Here is a 7,183-nt window from a genome sequence, read left to right as displayed (position 1 = left end):
TGAACTTCTCCGTTCACTTCGGTTTTTCTAGATCTTAGACATTCGGTAGGATTCCTTGGGCGGGTGATCAGCTCGTCGCAAGGCCTCTACCTGTGCACAAACACAGAAAAACGCACACAAACATCCATGCCCTGAGTGGGATGGAACCCACGATCCCGGCTTCCGAGCGAGCGAAGACAGTGCACGCCTTAGACCGCTCGGCTACCGTGACCGGCTTCTCGGGGGGTTTACAAAAAGGAATTCAAGGTACTCCGTAATCGGGTCATGACTCGAAGGTTCTGACACACAGACCTAGAGCCTTTGAAAAAAAGGTAAAATTCTTCCTGTAACCGGCTGTGGAGGCTATAGGGTTGTGAGAGGTTGAGGCTCCAACTTTGTATTAATTGTATTAAAAGTATTGAATGATGTATTAAAATTATTAAATTTTTTTCAAAATACCACAATATCATATCCAATAGTGGAATTTTGTATAAAAGTTGATGAACCTTTGGATTCGTTTAAATTTGATAGAGAAAACTGCAGAAAGTGTCATTATGAATACCAAGGAAGGGACTAGAGTATAAAATTAAGATAAATTTTTAGGGAGATTATGAGGAAAGAAAATAGCCAACTCAATATCATAACAAACGGCGGGTTTTCCTTATTGGATGTGCTGAACTTCCGGGTAAGTTACTTGTGACTTAGGAAATATGTTCACACTTGATTGTAAAATAGGCAATTCCGATTAATTTTATAGCAGATGAATTTCCCTTGAGATTATAATTAAACATCGCTGTGCAGTGACATTTCAGAATCTGATGGCGTATAGTTGAATTAATTTAGTAATGAAAATAGACACAAGTGAACTTTTCAAATTCGCTGCCTCCAGTGTCTGTGGAAATACCACGCGTTCTTTGAACCAGCATTACGCGTGTTTGCAGGTGGGGATCCGTGGTTGGCTCCACAGGATTCATAACATTTCTATCCGCCATGTTTAAGGCACATAGCTATTACGTAATTCTTCATTCATTACAAATATGCACCACATTCAATATGGTGTTTGTGTCCATTCGTATGAACAATTAAATTTCGGTGCAAACTGATAAAACATATAGATCTCTAGCTTCTGAAAAGTGGCACCATGTATATGGGAAAAGTTACTTGCTGCCCTGAAGATGGAAGCTCTATGTTGGTAACTTTCTACAATGTCAGAGGACTTGGCACGACAGACGAGAGAAATCTTAATATTTACAGCCGTGATAGCCTAAAATATTACGGTCAAATGTGACCCTCAATGTCCTTAAACTCAAATTTTAACTATATTAGAAAGGTAAGGTAAAAGTAAAGCTATCCCTGTAACAGGCCGTGAAGGCCAATAGGGTTGTCAGACGCCGAGGCTCCCACATTTTGTAGATAATCGGTTCACAGATGACGGTGACGTCAGCCTTAGGCGCCGGCCGCAATTTACCCCCTCCCCACAGGAAAACGCCTAATACTCATTCCTGTTAGCGGCTAAGTCGACATCAGGGAAGTAGTGCTGCTGGGAGGATTAGGTCAATTGAAAAATCCAACAACTTCATCGGGAATAGAACCCGTGACCTTCCAGCTTGTAGCATAGTGCCTCAACCAACTACGCCACCGCGTGCCCCTCCCTTTAAACTCAAATTTTAACGTCACTAAATGAAAGTACTCACTGTACAATAAATATTTTATAACATAAAATAAGAATCTCCTTCAGATGTACAACTTTCAATTGACACATTATTCAATATAACGAATATTTAACATTATATTCAAAGATACGGGAAACAATTTCAGGTGTTTCTTAACACGTGCAGTAAGATTAGCTTTGCAGCTGCTGATTTGAATCAGGCAGTAAAACAAACATGAAAACCAATAACGTAGAGAGAAATCTGAAAAAAAGAGAAACATCTGCAGAGTCACTCCGTTGCAGCAGCCTATACACTTCCGCCCTTATTCATGCTTGTTATATGTGTCTTGAGAAATAACAACCTTTCGTATCCAGAAGGTATGACGTTCGAACTTCGTCTATCACGACATTTTGACTTAATCGTGGGCTTTACCAGTTCCTTCAACAAAATATCAGAATTGTGCTTTCTTTAAGTGGGCTCAAATCATCAATATCATCCCCCGGTTTACCAGCGATGAACGCCCTTAAATTTAATGCAATGTTACTTATCAAGAGGGGTTGCTATTGCGCTTCTCAACTGCTAATTAAAACTCTAACAAAAAAGACAGAAATTATGGTACGAAAATAACTAGTAAACGTCTTTTTAAGATAAATATTTGTCACATTACTTAAGCATCTCTCGTCAGACGCTACTTTCATGTTGCAAAAATTTTTATTTATTTAATTCACTCCGCATGTTTTTATGTTCTACTTATAGACATTTTTAGAACCTTGTAACAAACATTTCTATTCTAAAACCCTTAAGCCGGTCACGGTAGCCGAGCTGATCACCTGTCCAAGGATACTCCATGCTGGGGAACAGCTCTTATTTCATATTCGCCGTACCTCAGTATATTCACAGCTCTCCGCTATAATCTACAGGCCAATTCCTACACAGGCGGTCCGAAGTTACGCCCTGCTGTCGTGAAAACGGGAAATATTTTATATATGGCTCCCCATTCTTTACACACTCGTTTTCTTTCCCTTCTAGCCCTCCCGTAGTCTTCATATTTTGCATACAAGTATTTATCAACTCACTTTATAAAGCCTATTATATCCTTAAATAATATCTGCAAGAAGAAATGCATGTTCTGTGTTTTCCCCCTTGGCACTACAGCTCCAGTGGGCCTAGGCCTACCTCCATGAACTTCTCCGTTCACTTCGGTTTTTTTAATCTTACACATTCGGTAGGACTCCTTGGGCGGGTGATCAGCTCGTCGCAAGGCCTCTACCTGTACAGAAACACTAAACATCCATGTCCTGAGTGGGATTCGAACCCACGACCCGGGTTTCCAAGCGAGCGAAAACAGTACATGCTTTAGACCGCTCGGCTACCGTGACCGGCGCATGTCCTATTAAGATCAACTAATTTTGTGCGAGGCACCTTTCGATTTGAGAACTAACTTCATGAAACAGAGTATTTTTCAAGATGTTAATATTCGCTCAGCTAAATGAGAAATTGTCTGCCTCTTATGGAACCTGAAGGATATTGCTATGTCCATTAAGGCACGCAAATAAGAACGGGTAAACTGTTACATTCAATCACAACTGGGCAAGTGTCGTAGAAATTTTAAAGAAGTTACAGGCCAAGTTAAAACAGGCACGATACATTGTTAACATATCCATGTTACGTAAAATGACATGAAGCCTGAAAGCTGGAGTACTTTTCTGCTGGGCAACGGCTCAGTAAAAATTTCCGGCGGAAATGAACACGGACACAACAATAGAAGGACGTCTATTGCTAGGCAGCGGATCGGTAAACACTCCTACATGCTACATAACGAGGATCCAAGGCCTGCTGAGAAGTAGAATTGAGGAGTAGTTGGAGAACTGAGGGAGTTTCTTGAGGCGGCTGTGGAAGATGGTACAGAAGAGAAGACATGGTGGTTCGTGAAGTGTAGTAACAAGTTTTTTTTTCCTTGGCACTACAGCCCCAGTGGGCCTAGGTCTACCTCCATGAACTCCGTTCATAACAAGTTTTATAAGTGTGCAATAAATCCGGTCATCAACCCAAAATCCATCTAAATGATATTCACGCACTCTCTAATACGTGACAACATATTCATTAAACATACTGGTTCCTTATGATGTGGAAACAAATTTTACCCATACTACTGAGCTGGCTCGGGTTTGGGTGTAGATTGTTTGAAGGTGGGAAGGCCAACGTTCCCGTTTCCAACCCACACGCCTCACCTACGCTGAATTCGAGACCTCAAGTGTCAACATTCCCACAATCTAGCACTCTTGTCCTCCAGCAATAAGATTAATTCAGTTGCTATTAACTCTGAAGATTGTAGCATGTCTGAAATGCGTTAGCAACAGTTAGGTCGAAAGTTAACGCCAGTTGAAAATGTCGTTAATTTTATTTTAGGCGAGAGAAGACCGATTTCCTTTCTAGGTGAAATCGTGATTATTAGATTTCTTCAGTCATATTGAATAAAAGGTTTTGGTAAAAAATCGAAGAACGAACGTAAAATCTCGTTTCAATTCTAGCGGCATGCGAGAATTCCAAACGTTGACATTTTATGGAACGTGATTGGCGGAAGGTTTGTGCACTAGATCTCGACAAAAGACGCTGCATTGAAGACTAAAATAAGGCATTCATCGAAGGATGGACGTGAGCTTCAAGCAACACTCGTAATACCAGTTTTTAAGGGTGAGACAAAACCCTGTACAGGCTTCATCGCGAACACTTTTCAAAGCAACATTATTATTAAACACCCATATACTTACAAGGAATATTCTTGGTACTCATTTCTGTTAGAGGCTGAGTAGACCCCAGGGCCATAGTGCGACTGGAAGGATTAGGTCAATTGTAAAAATATATTTCATCGGGACTCAAGCCTGTGACCTTCCGGCTTATAGCATAGTGCCTCAACCAACTACGCTACCGCGTGCCCCTCTCTTTCATTAATGATAACTTTCATTTTCATGGAATTATATTAATTTATTGCTAAGACTGCCTTAATTTCTATTTTGTTTAACTAACATTGTGTTCTACGTACTCATGCTAACTTTGTAATTGGCCTCCGGGCTGTTAAATTTGCACGTACCTAAACAAAAAATCAATTGAATTGATTTGAATTCAATTATTATTATTCTTTCTAAATATTTATATTTTACATTTCTCAATTCTCCGTAACAACTTATATATTTGTTAATAAATTTATTATTATTATTAACTTCCCTGACAAGCGACGGTCGCTCGGTCGGTATAGTTCGCTTGCGGACTAAAACCACGGAGTTTGTTTTATAATTATTACATAAATTAACTTTTTCATATTTTGTTCGTGCTTTTTTTTTTTTTTACCGGGACTCCAACTCTGACCCGTCGGCCTTCCAACCCGTAGCCAGACGCTATACGGACTGTGGTATCCCTCGAGGCTGGCAGAACGTTTATTAATGTGAAAAACATTTGAAAGTAAGGGCAATATTAAACGGAATATAAAAAGTAATTCTTACTACAACATAGACCAAAACGTCCGTATATATACATCCACTCCCCCATACGACTTCATGGCATAGTGCTTAATTCATTATGCACACGGAAATTTTCACCCTTTACCTGGAAGGTTTAAGCACATTCTACCCCTGGTTGCGCGGAGAGGGCGGAGAGGGCTATGGGCCGCCGCCCGCACAGGTTATCTGAACTTGTGACGTACCTGCCTACCAATATACGTGTAAGTACCCATCCCTGCTCTAGCTTGTCAGTTACTTAGGTATCTGTTCGTCTAAGTTCCGTCCTGCTAATTCAGACTAAACACTGAACCACGTTAACATAATTAGAAACATATTTAATAAGCGTCACAGTTACAATGTAATTGATACAACATGAGAAAATATTAACCTATAAGGCCAAAGTTAATAACTTCAGACGTACCCAGTAAGGAGATATATAATCCTCGCTTTTTGTAACCTGGCACGGGTAAATTCTGGCGCTGACTCAGGGAGACATGTCAACCTCCTTTCAATATGCCGATGTTCTTCTAAAACCGCCTTGCTGATAGCTTCTCCACTTTCCTGCCTGTCCATTACTTAGAGACGGAACAGTTTCGTTGCCGGTTTTTTCCCACCCGCCCCCACAATTTCACAGGTGCCTAGGAGCAACGTTGCCTTGTGGGCTACGTAATTTAAGAAAGGTTAAAGGGTCCAGTGAGAGCGAAAGAGGAAAGAAAAGGTGCTTCACTATAGAATATTTTGTGGCGTTGCTTGTGTCACAATATACATTGGGAAAATCTTGCAGTGATACAACCATTTAAACATTTCTACCCCTACAGAATGTTGCACCGGAAATGCCATCATGAGAAAATGTAAACTGTAGGCAGGTTTTTAAAGATCTGACCTTACATTATTTCAGGAACCTACATTAAATGTTTCAACCTCGTAAACCATTGTGTAAACTATTATATTACAAGCTGCAGGAAATTCTAAAAATACTATCTTCAGGTGGCCTTCAGTGTTCCGACGTTCACACCCAAATCTAAGAAATTTTTAGGTACTATCCCAGCATTTCCTTGGGTTCAGAAAAATCATGAAAATCCTAACCCAAGACAGCAGTAACCTATCTGAAATTTCTACAGGGTCTCTCTCAAATTAAGTGTACACAGTGTTGTCACTATGCTAGTCTACTCTGTCATCAGCTTTAGAGTTGACCTTAAGCCTGTTCTGCCATGTGAAACTGAGGATCTTCTGTAGTCTTGTCATGTGGAGAAGGCTACCAACCCTTCCACCCCAGACCTGGATAACCATAGGCTGCTATTTTCTGACAAGTGTGTCACTGCCAACATAACAGCCCCTACTACTGCCCCCCCCACTGTGACAGTATGATACACAATTCATTTTATGTTAAATACATATCTTTGATAATTTTATAGCTCACTTTACATTAAATGTTTATCTTTACTGGGAGTGGGATAGATCAATCACTGTAGTGATTAGGGTATAGGCTGGATGTTGGGGAATTACAGGTTGATATTCTCTCTCCTTCACAGCATCCTGACTGGCTCTGGGGTTCTGCCCATAAAATTATCCAGTGGGTGTTGATGAATCTTTCCCTTGGGAGGTGGGGTTAGCTGTTAGGGTGGTCACACAGCAATCGGCTGACTGCTCACCTCCATCTTGTGCCAAGATTAAGAATGTCTGGAGTATACCTCCACTCCCCCAAATGTCTTCATGGCATGGTGCTTAATTATACAAAGGGACAGCTTTACCTTCATACAAATTAAATACACCACAATATCTTTGACAAAATGGTCACTAGAAACAAAAGTGGGCTTGCAATATCACCTGGTTTAATAATTGAAAAGAACTCCCAATACTATTATTATAAATGTTCTCTTATATTTTATAAGTAGAAAAAAAAATGAAAATATATGTTAATACTGTAAGCACAATGTTCAAGTCCCAAAGCCCTACAAATATTTCTCATATTCTATTAAGTGTGAGATTCCTGTCACACACTATATGCAAAGAGCCCTTCAGCAGTGAAAACTGAGTATGCCACAGCTGCCAAAC

The sequence above is a fragment of the Cryptotermes secundus genome, unplaced genomic scaffold (assembly GCF_002891405.2).
Source record: "Cryptotermes secundus unplaced genomic scaffold, Csec_1.0 scaffold1137, whole genome shotgun sequence".
NCBI lineage: Eukaryota > Metazoa > Arthropoda > Insecta > Blattodea > Kalotermitidae > Cryptotermes > Cryptotermes secundus.
This window is presented reverse-complemented; position numbering follows the sequence as displayed.